We start from the raw sequence: 9,072 nt of genomic DNA on the forward strand, positions 1-9,072 counted from the left end.
TATCACCAAGCTACCATGACAGTGGATACAATTATAGCACAATCACAAAACGTATATAGCTCTCCCATTTCTTTTATAATCAATGTTTTCAAATGCCCAATACAAGTGAAACACGCACAGAATTATGTCACATTGTCCCAGTGTATCACATCATACTTAGAATGTCATTGATTTGTGTCACAAAACTCAAGGTAGGAGTACGCTATAATAACTAATTCTCTCACCTACACCTACCTAGAGACCCTACCAATAGCAATTACTGCGATACTGGGCAAGATGTATTTACAGATATTGGAGAAACTGAATAGAGCTTTGAAGTATGGTTGTTGCACAGTAAAAAAACACAGTAGCATCTACTGAAACTACTTAATATCTCTAGACTAGAACCAGTGAACTGTATCCTAATATGGTTCATTGCAGAACGGAACAAATAAAGATCAGCGTCTCTGCAATTACACGTTCAAAAGGGTTGCACAGTAAACACAGACCGAAATGATGTAAACAATAATAAGACTTGTTATTATCGATACAGTTAAAGGGGCACCTTCCAGTTAAGCCTAATCTCGCAACAAATTTATTTTCTGGATTAAAATAACAATGGATAACAAAAGATAGATTAACATTGTAAACAGGATAAACAATAGTGTCCCATGATTCTTTGGTGCAATCCCTGGGCTTGGAAGGTTCCAATTTAAAGATATATGACAGGGTGTGTAACATAGCAAGGTTTTTTGTGTCTACTGTATTCGCTCTTATCAAAAGAAATCTCCAATACATATCTGGTCATTAATGTTTTGTTTACATGTTTCATGTGCAGTTGATTCCATATGGCTAAACAATACAGGTCACTCCCATCCTTCATGAATTACTCTCGTCTTTAATGCTACAGTTGCTACAATACAGGTCATCTTGGTCAACAGACTGGTGTTTTGGTATACATGTAACGTTCTTGTTGCCAATGTGTTGACAAGATTGTGTCAGGCGTTTTTCACTAAGCACTGAGATTAAGATGAAGTAATCATAATATAAATCTGGTTTAGTTTCTTTCTATCATCACGGATGTACACTCGCTATCATTTAAAAATAGGTCAGAATTTAATGATACAGTATATGATATGAATAATTATTGGTTTAACCTTTTCATCACCAGAATTTCTCGTCCAAATTTTCTGCACTTTTTTCTAATATTCTTCAATATTTCTGGAAATGAACTCTAATTTGGGAGCCAATAGACAAAAGTTGAGTCAATTTTCAGTTTTAACTAAAAAAGATTTGGCTATTTTTGTCCCGATCTTCTGAAGAAAAGTGCAGACTATAAACGGGACTATTTCGTGAATTTGTGATGAAAAGAGAGAACTAGTGGTGAAAAGGTTTAATAAAGTGCGGAGGTCTACGCGCAGCGCATGTTCTAATTTCATGTGAATAAACAATTTTGCACGCGTTGTATACGTCGCTATGAGTCCCATATCGAACAGGACGCGGTACGATGACTGCCAATCTTTAAGTGTATTTTTATGAAATATGTGCTTTTAATAGAAAAGCAAATACGGTAGTGGCTGCAAAACTTCTCTAGTCTAGGGTACAAATTTACGTTTGAAACTGAAGTGTAACTGGTTCTTATTGTTCAATACATAATTAATGTCAACAGTTTTAATTTCATGAGAGATGTATTTTTCTTGAAATTCACAAGTCAGGATGAATGACAACATTTTATTTCAGTGAAAAATTCATTGAGACCTTAACCTGAGGAATGCCACATTACTTTCTGTCAACATTTTGCATAATTTCATTGTTGTTTTAGATCAAATTTCCAACATTTTTGAAAAAACATGGAAAAACTATACAGGTTTATGTTATGAAAGGGCGTATAAAAAACTTAAGATGCGAGGTCTCAAGAAATATGTTTATTTCAGGATTAGGAAAAGGTTCTCCTAAATCAAATCTAAACTACTTGGGGAGGTGGCAAATCTGGTGCAGAAACTGACACTGTACAGCATACACGTACCGCAAACCACATAATTTTCACAGCTAGAAATGTTTGCAAATTCAGGAATTCATGGCATTCATGAAAACCAAATTTTACAAAAGTTACTGACAGTCTACTACACAACTTTTCACTACTACATAACAAAAATTTGTCTCATGAAATTAAGCAATTTACAGTATTACCATCAAATAACTGTATCCACTGTTCTTGCCAGAGTTGCTGCCATTCTTCATTGTCAATGAGTAAATCCTCAACAACACACATTGCGTGATCAGTATTTCTTCTTAAAAACATCAAACCAGTGGCTCTCAGAAAAGATTCCAAATCACAAAATGATGTGGGACATTAGCCGCCGAGTACAATTCCATCTATTTAAATCATTATCAAACAGTACCAAACACCACTATAACAATCAGCAAAATATCCCGACATCCGAACATTTCACTTGAAGATGTTCACAGATGGACACGAGCAAGTACAGTACGTTTAACGCTTGGATAACCAAGTAATAATTACTCTTTTCCTGAATCACTATATGATCTTGGTTGCCATGACGATGTAATCCCTTATCTTCTCCTCAGGTACCCAATGAGTTTAATACTTTCAAGATTATGAAAATCGAACTACTCTCAAGGTATAATGCACTGATATATTGTTTATTTCAGCACATCAGTACACCCCTGTCAATTTCATATTCAAGGATCAAAGTGGGCGACTCGTAAAAAACATGAAAATTTTATAAGTACTACAAATTCTTTATTCTGTTGAATAATTCATATGAGATAAAAGAAAAAGAACAAATAAATAAAAATAAATCCAAACTCATAAACAATGACTTAATGGTTTTTTTTTTCATAGCTTTAAAATTTGGTAGCCATTCCACATTAAAAAAATGAGCAAAATATGTTACAACTGTGGTTGAAATTAGTTCAGGTACCGTATCTCAAGTTTCTTCTTCAGAATTTGACACTGTCAATCACGAAGAATAATATTGCACAAAGTTACAGGAAAAATCCTATCCCAAAAGTGTAACAGCCACAACCATTCCTCAAGGAATTTTCAAAACACTAATATACGGACGCATTCATTTCAAGTCCACTGCATGGAAAATGAATTCATTTCATATTTATAGGACAGGATCAGAATCTTAATTATTCAAAAGGTCATGACCAGCCATGTACAATAAATTAATAGTTTTGCAGTCCTTGGCATGGAAAATTTTTCTGTTTTTATAATCACTAGCATTCTACATAATAACAAGATGTTACTAAAAATATAACAGACATAATAGCCATATATTCCTTGCTACATTAATTAAAAGCCACAACAGTTCTATATATTTATTTATTCACATCAAATGACTTCACGAATTATTAATATGATTATGTAATGATTACTGACGTCATTTGTGACGCTACGCTATTCAAGATTTGAGGTTTGACTTTACGAATAATTAATGAGGTTACATAATGATTATGCGTTGTTATTTGTCATGCTACATTATTCATGATTTGAAGAGGTTTGACTTTACGATTAATCAGATTACGTAATGATTACCGTTGTCATTTATGACGCTACGTTATTAAAATTTTGAAAATGTTTGATTTCACGAATAATTAATCAGAGTACGTAATGCTCAGTACAGAGACTGAACAATATTCAAGACATTAGCCTGACATTAGATTAAAAAAAAAATTACACAACAAGCAGCCTTTATGCCGATCAGTATTAAGCAATCAGACTTGCAGTTTTCAAAAAGTTGAAAATATCACTTTGTACCAAAATTACAAAAATATTCACTTTAAATTAAAGAATTGTAAAACTTATGTAAGAAAATGAACAAATCTGATTACCGAGAAAGGTTCCAGTCATAGTACTGTTTTCCATTATCTAAAACAAACTTAACCTGTGACTTTTACTTGAGAATCAGATTTATCAATTAATTGATCAATACTGCTTAATCAGCTGTGATGGCAAAGATAGGTTCCCAGCATGCAACAGATACACATCAAATCATGTTACTTTGTGAATGCTTATGCATATAAATTGTAATTGAAGCTGTATTAATAGGAAGGATAACACAACAAGTCATCTGGAAGTACTTACAATCCTGTATTTATGAGAACACAGTCTACCAAGTATCATTAACATTATGCCTAGAGGGTAGGGGCACTGATTCAAATAGTTCACACAAAGCCTACGGCATAAGATGTGCTATGCATGTATATTGATGAGGAACTTATAGCTTATATCCTAGCGATGTCATTGTATAACGAGCTGCATGCAGGTTTAATCACATATCCTACAGCACAAGGTGTTCTGTCCATAATATCAATAAGGAATTTTAAAAGTGGCAGCCGTGATGGCAGTTCTATAATTCTGAATGTAAAAGACATCTATTGGTACACCATTTTGATCACCTTTCGGTGTTTGAAATTTTACTAGCAAACTACAGACTGTCTGCTCTGTCCACTTTTCAAACACAAACTCTTCAATAGACACAATCTGTTCAATACAACATGTACATTGCTTACGTTCATCATATAGCAATATTCATAACTGTAGAAATGTACCCCCCCCAAAAGCACACGGGGGGGGGGGTGTCTCTTTATTATAATGGGCATGCAATATTTATTCTATTTGTAGAGCCTACATAACTGGCAGCCGCGTAACTAGGAGTTACTGAAATAAGTCATATTTTAATGATCTAGCACGCAATAAAAGAGTTGTTCTTCTAATAAAGCAAATACAGTAACTGCAAAAACCACAGCTTTTTTAACACAGTACCCTAGTAGGAACATGGAGGTTACCTCCATGGGAGGAACAATGTACTCTATTTTGCATATCGTTCAAAATTTCTTAATTAGAGTGAGAGCATGTGTTTGTAACCGATAGTCAAATGACAATCAAAGCAAGATGTAGTAACCATAGAATTATATTGTTATTATATCAATGAACATACTCTCTATTATGAATTAAAATATGTGATCACAGAATACATCAATTTACTCAATAGTTTTCTTCATGCACAGCTCATTAGCATGAATGACAATTATAGCTAGTACAGATATGAGGTAAATCTGACAGTTAGCTCAGGCTAGATGGCCACTGAGATGAAATATGAATACAGAAATACTGAGGAAAGGAATTAGTATTAAGTCCATATTAAACAAGCAGCCTCTCGGCTGAGATAGCTCCGCTGTTGGCAATACACATTTCAATTAAAGAACAGAAGATATCATTATAAAATGAACAATATGCATAGTATCAATGCAATGGGACTTGCTGTTTTCAACAAGAATTCAAAAATATAATTTTTAACCATAAATGATTGTGGTTTTTAACAAGAAGAAAATATCACTTTTTACCAAAAATGACAAAAATATTCATCAAAATTAGAGAATTGAAGATATCATCATGAAATGAACAAATTTGAGAGTGGTCCATATGTAGTATCTATATATGTAATATCAAAGCAATTGGACTTTTCGTTTTTAACAAGAAGTCGAAAATATCACTTTTTACCAAAAATTACAAAAATATTCACCAAAATTAGAGAATTGAAGATATCATTACAAAATGAACAAATCTGAGAGAGATACACATGTAGTACCTATATATGTAATATCAAAGCAATTGGACTTGCGGTTTTTTACAAGAAGTCGAAAATATCACTTTTTACCAAAAATTACAAAAATATTCACCAAAATTAGAGAATTGAAGATATCATTACAAAATGAACAAATCTGAGAGAGATACACATGTAGTACCTATATATGTAATATCAAAGCAATTGGACTTGCGGTTTTTTACAAGAAGTCGAAAATATCACTTTTTACCAAAAATTACAAAAAATATTCACCAAAATTAGAGAATTGAAGATATGATCATGAAAGGAACAAATCTGAGAGAGGTCTACCCAACGTACATATACACCAAGTATCAAAGCATTCAGGCTTGTAGTTTTCAAGAAGAAGTCGAAAAAGTAAAACATTGACACGGACGACGCCGGACAATCACTCATATGATAAGCTCCGCTCGACAAAGTCGACAGCGGAGCTAAAAAGTAAAACATTGACACGGACGACGGACAATCACTCATATGATAAGCTCCGCTCGACAAAGTCGACAGCGGAGCTAAAAAGGTCCCTCTAATACGAATGAACTGGGGGGGGGGGTTATTCCACATCAGACCTGGTACTGATGCAATGGTAGTATAGCTTTTCAAAAAAGCCTATAAACACATACTTATTTTTGTGAAATCATATCCCTTTTTAAAGTGCAGAAACTTAAAATAGATAACCTATATACATACTAAAATCATACCGTTTCCAAGTTGAGGTAACATAAATTCATGAGATTCCTTTTTTCACAGGTTATTACTATATTACTAAGTTACATTCGGTACATGTGTATATGCGTCAGATAACTAAATAACACCCCTTTTAAGCGGGGGGGGGGGGGGGTGAACACAATGGGTCTAGCCAATATGCAAACATATTTGTTTAGCTTTAATCTTAGCCCATATTATAGTGTAGTCTGTACAAAACTAATATACTGGTTTTACAAAATACAATTGATTTCTGCGATACAGTCAACAAAATCTTGAGTGTTATAGCCTCGCCAAAATAATACAAACTATAGAGAAAGATTTGAATATTTGTTTGAAGGAGTGGTTTTAATACCGATAAATAAATACTTAAAAATAAATACATGGTTCTAAAATAATAACTGAACAGCCAGGAAATCAATACGAGACAAATGAAAGTCATCGGTTAGACACTAAAATGAAATACAAAAAAAATTTACTGTAAAATACTTTATTTTATTTTCGCTTGGAATAAATTTTTGATATTTTTGCTGAAGGATTGATTCAGTGAAAATAAAATCCAGCAAATAAACCTTTTTTCTTATATTTTACATTCAATTTGTCAAAAATAAGTGAAAGTATTAAAATTCCATACAAAACACTCAGTGAAAATTAATTTCAGCTAAAATAGAGTATTTTACAGTATTCTATTTTATGATATCAACACTCATCCTAAATTTTGCCCTGAAGGCTTAGAATTGATACTGGTTAAGTAAATGCTGTAACTGCTATGAGAGATAACCTTGTAAAACTTCACCAGTTCCAGGAGAAGCATGAAATTTGAAACTGACAGTTAAAGTTTCACTGGAATCAGTTAGACAGGAAGTCATAGTGAAGTCACAGCGAATGCCCCTGAGGTACAACATGTACATTACTCCACATACTAACTTTCTTTATATCATACAAACAGATATAGAAAAAAAAACACATTTACAATTAACTATTAAGAGCAAGCACCTGACATTGGCATCAATTGCACAGTGTTGACAACGACAACAGGGAACACATGTCAAACATGACAGTCATGGTCATGGTCAAATAGACAGGGTGTCTCTTGTAGTCTTGTCAATACATGCAATTAGAATGGTTCATTTTGTTATCAAATGGCAAATCCAATAGATTACTCATCATTATTAGCTACAATTGAGAACAGGGTTAATAGGTCACATAAAGCAAGTGAGGTAAGTCCACTAAGTTGGCATGGTGGATGTTGCATCAGGAAAAAAAAAATCAGACAGCAATTTAGATAAAAGTAAAAATATTACACTATTTTATCTCGACCTGACAAAAAATTGTGATTAAAAATCAGCTCAATATTGTTTTGTGACTGAACTAGTAAATTTTATAAGTTTTCTCATGTTAATGATATTTACCCGATGATTAAATATGTGTTGTTACATGTGTGTGCAAATGACAGATGCATCTATGGTCAAAATACATTATTTTAATGATTTAGAATGCAATTCAAGTTTATGTGTGCTTCTACATACTAGATGAATAGAGCAAATACAGTACTGGTATGTTAAACAACAAGACATGGTAATTAAGGTTACACTGACATGTGACATAGTCAAACAAGTCCACTTCCTTTTAACAAACCAGTATTGGTCTACCCCTATGACTAATACACTATTTAAAAAAAAAACTCTATACAAAGTTTCACCCAACTGGATTCAATCTAAAGATGTCACCTCTGACCATACAAATATAGGTCATGACCTATTCCAATAACAACTGTAGAGTCCAGAAATAGAGATTCCGTAATTGGCATGAATTCCCTTTTACTGTCAATAAATTATGATATTATAATGCATGTACATGTATAGCCATCCGGTAGTTTATAAGTAAAACAATTCTTGGTAGAACAAGGTGAAAAATGAATTCTGCTCTATTTAATCGGAGTTACAAGATGTGTCACAGGCAAAATAAAAAAAACAAATTTTTTAGGAATTTCTGCATTAAAAAGACAATTTCAGGGACATTGTCTCAATACATGTAATGTAGTCAGGTTTTGTGCTAATTCTGCACCATGTACCACATATACTAATAATTTCTTATTGCCTTCAGGACTTGATCAATTTTTTTTTGAGAAAAAATATCTACAACTTGCCTCTTGACAATTAACAATGTAATTGTGGAGTGAAACCTGAACTGTTTTGTTGACTGGGTTACTTGCATGAACAGGTGAAACAAACAAAAAATATAAATAATCTCCCTTAATTTAATTATGGCATTTGTAATTATTGACAATTTCAAGAGTCAGACACATAATTATTTAATTACAATTTTAATGTAATACTAATTAATGTACTGTACTAGAAAAAATTGTTTTCCCTCAGACTACATTTTTTGTATTAACAATTTTAATTACAAGCAACTCATTAAAGCCTACTCTCTTAAATATTCATTAATTTAAATTGACTGACACTTCTCATTTATACACAGAATTGGGACATCTTCCATGGAATATACAACAAAACAGACTATTGTAGTTTCCATGTACAAGCAGTCTCAACTTTCAAACGACCTTCCTTGGAGGTCAGATGCATTAAAAAATGTGTAATCTGACATGCACTTGGCAAATCAGTCACAAACAAAAGGTGAAAATAACACCAGTAAGATTAAACATATTAAATTCAGGTTACACAAAGCAAGAAAATTAGGGTGGAATGGAAAGTTCAGATATCTTATTCACCGTAACATCCGAGATTCATCT

The 9,072-nt window shown here is 32.8% G+C and overlaps 1 protein-coding gene across 6 annotated transcripts in view; it reads right to left on the reverse strand.

Moving 5' to 3' along the window:
• Nucleotides 1-9,072, reverse strand: part of LOC102806671 (uncharacterized) — a 44,666-nt gene that overhangs the window by 23,835 nt on the left and 11,759 nt on the right. The gene's annotated exons all lie outside the window — the stretch shown is intronic.

This window comes from Saccoglossus kowalevskii, chromosome 4, assembly GCF_978046115.1.
Source record: "Saccoglossus kowalevskii chromosome 4, keSacKowa6.1, whole genome shotgun sequence".
NCBI lineage: Eukaryota > Metazoa > Hemichordata > Enteropneusta > Harrimaniidae > Saccoglossus > Saccoglossus kowalevskii.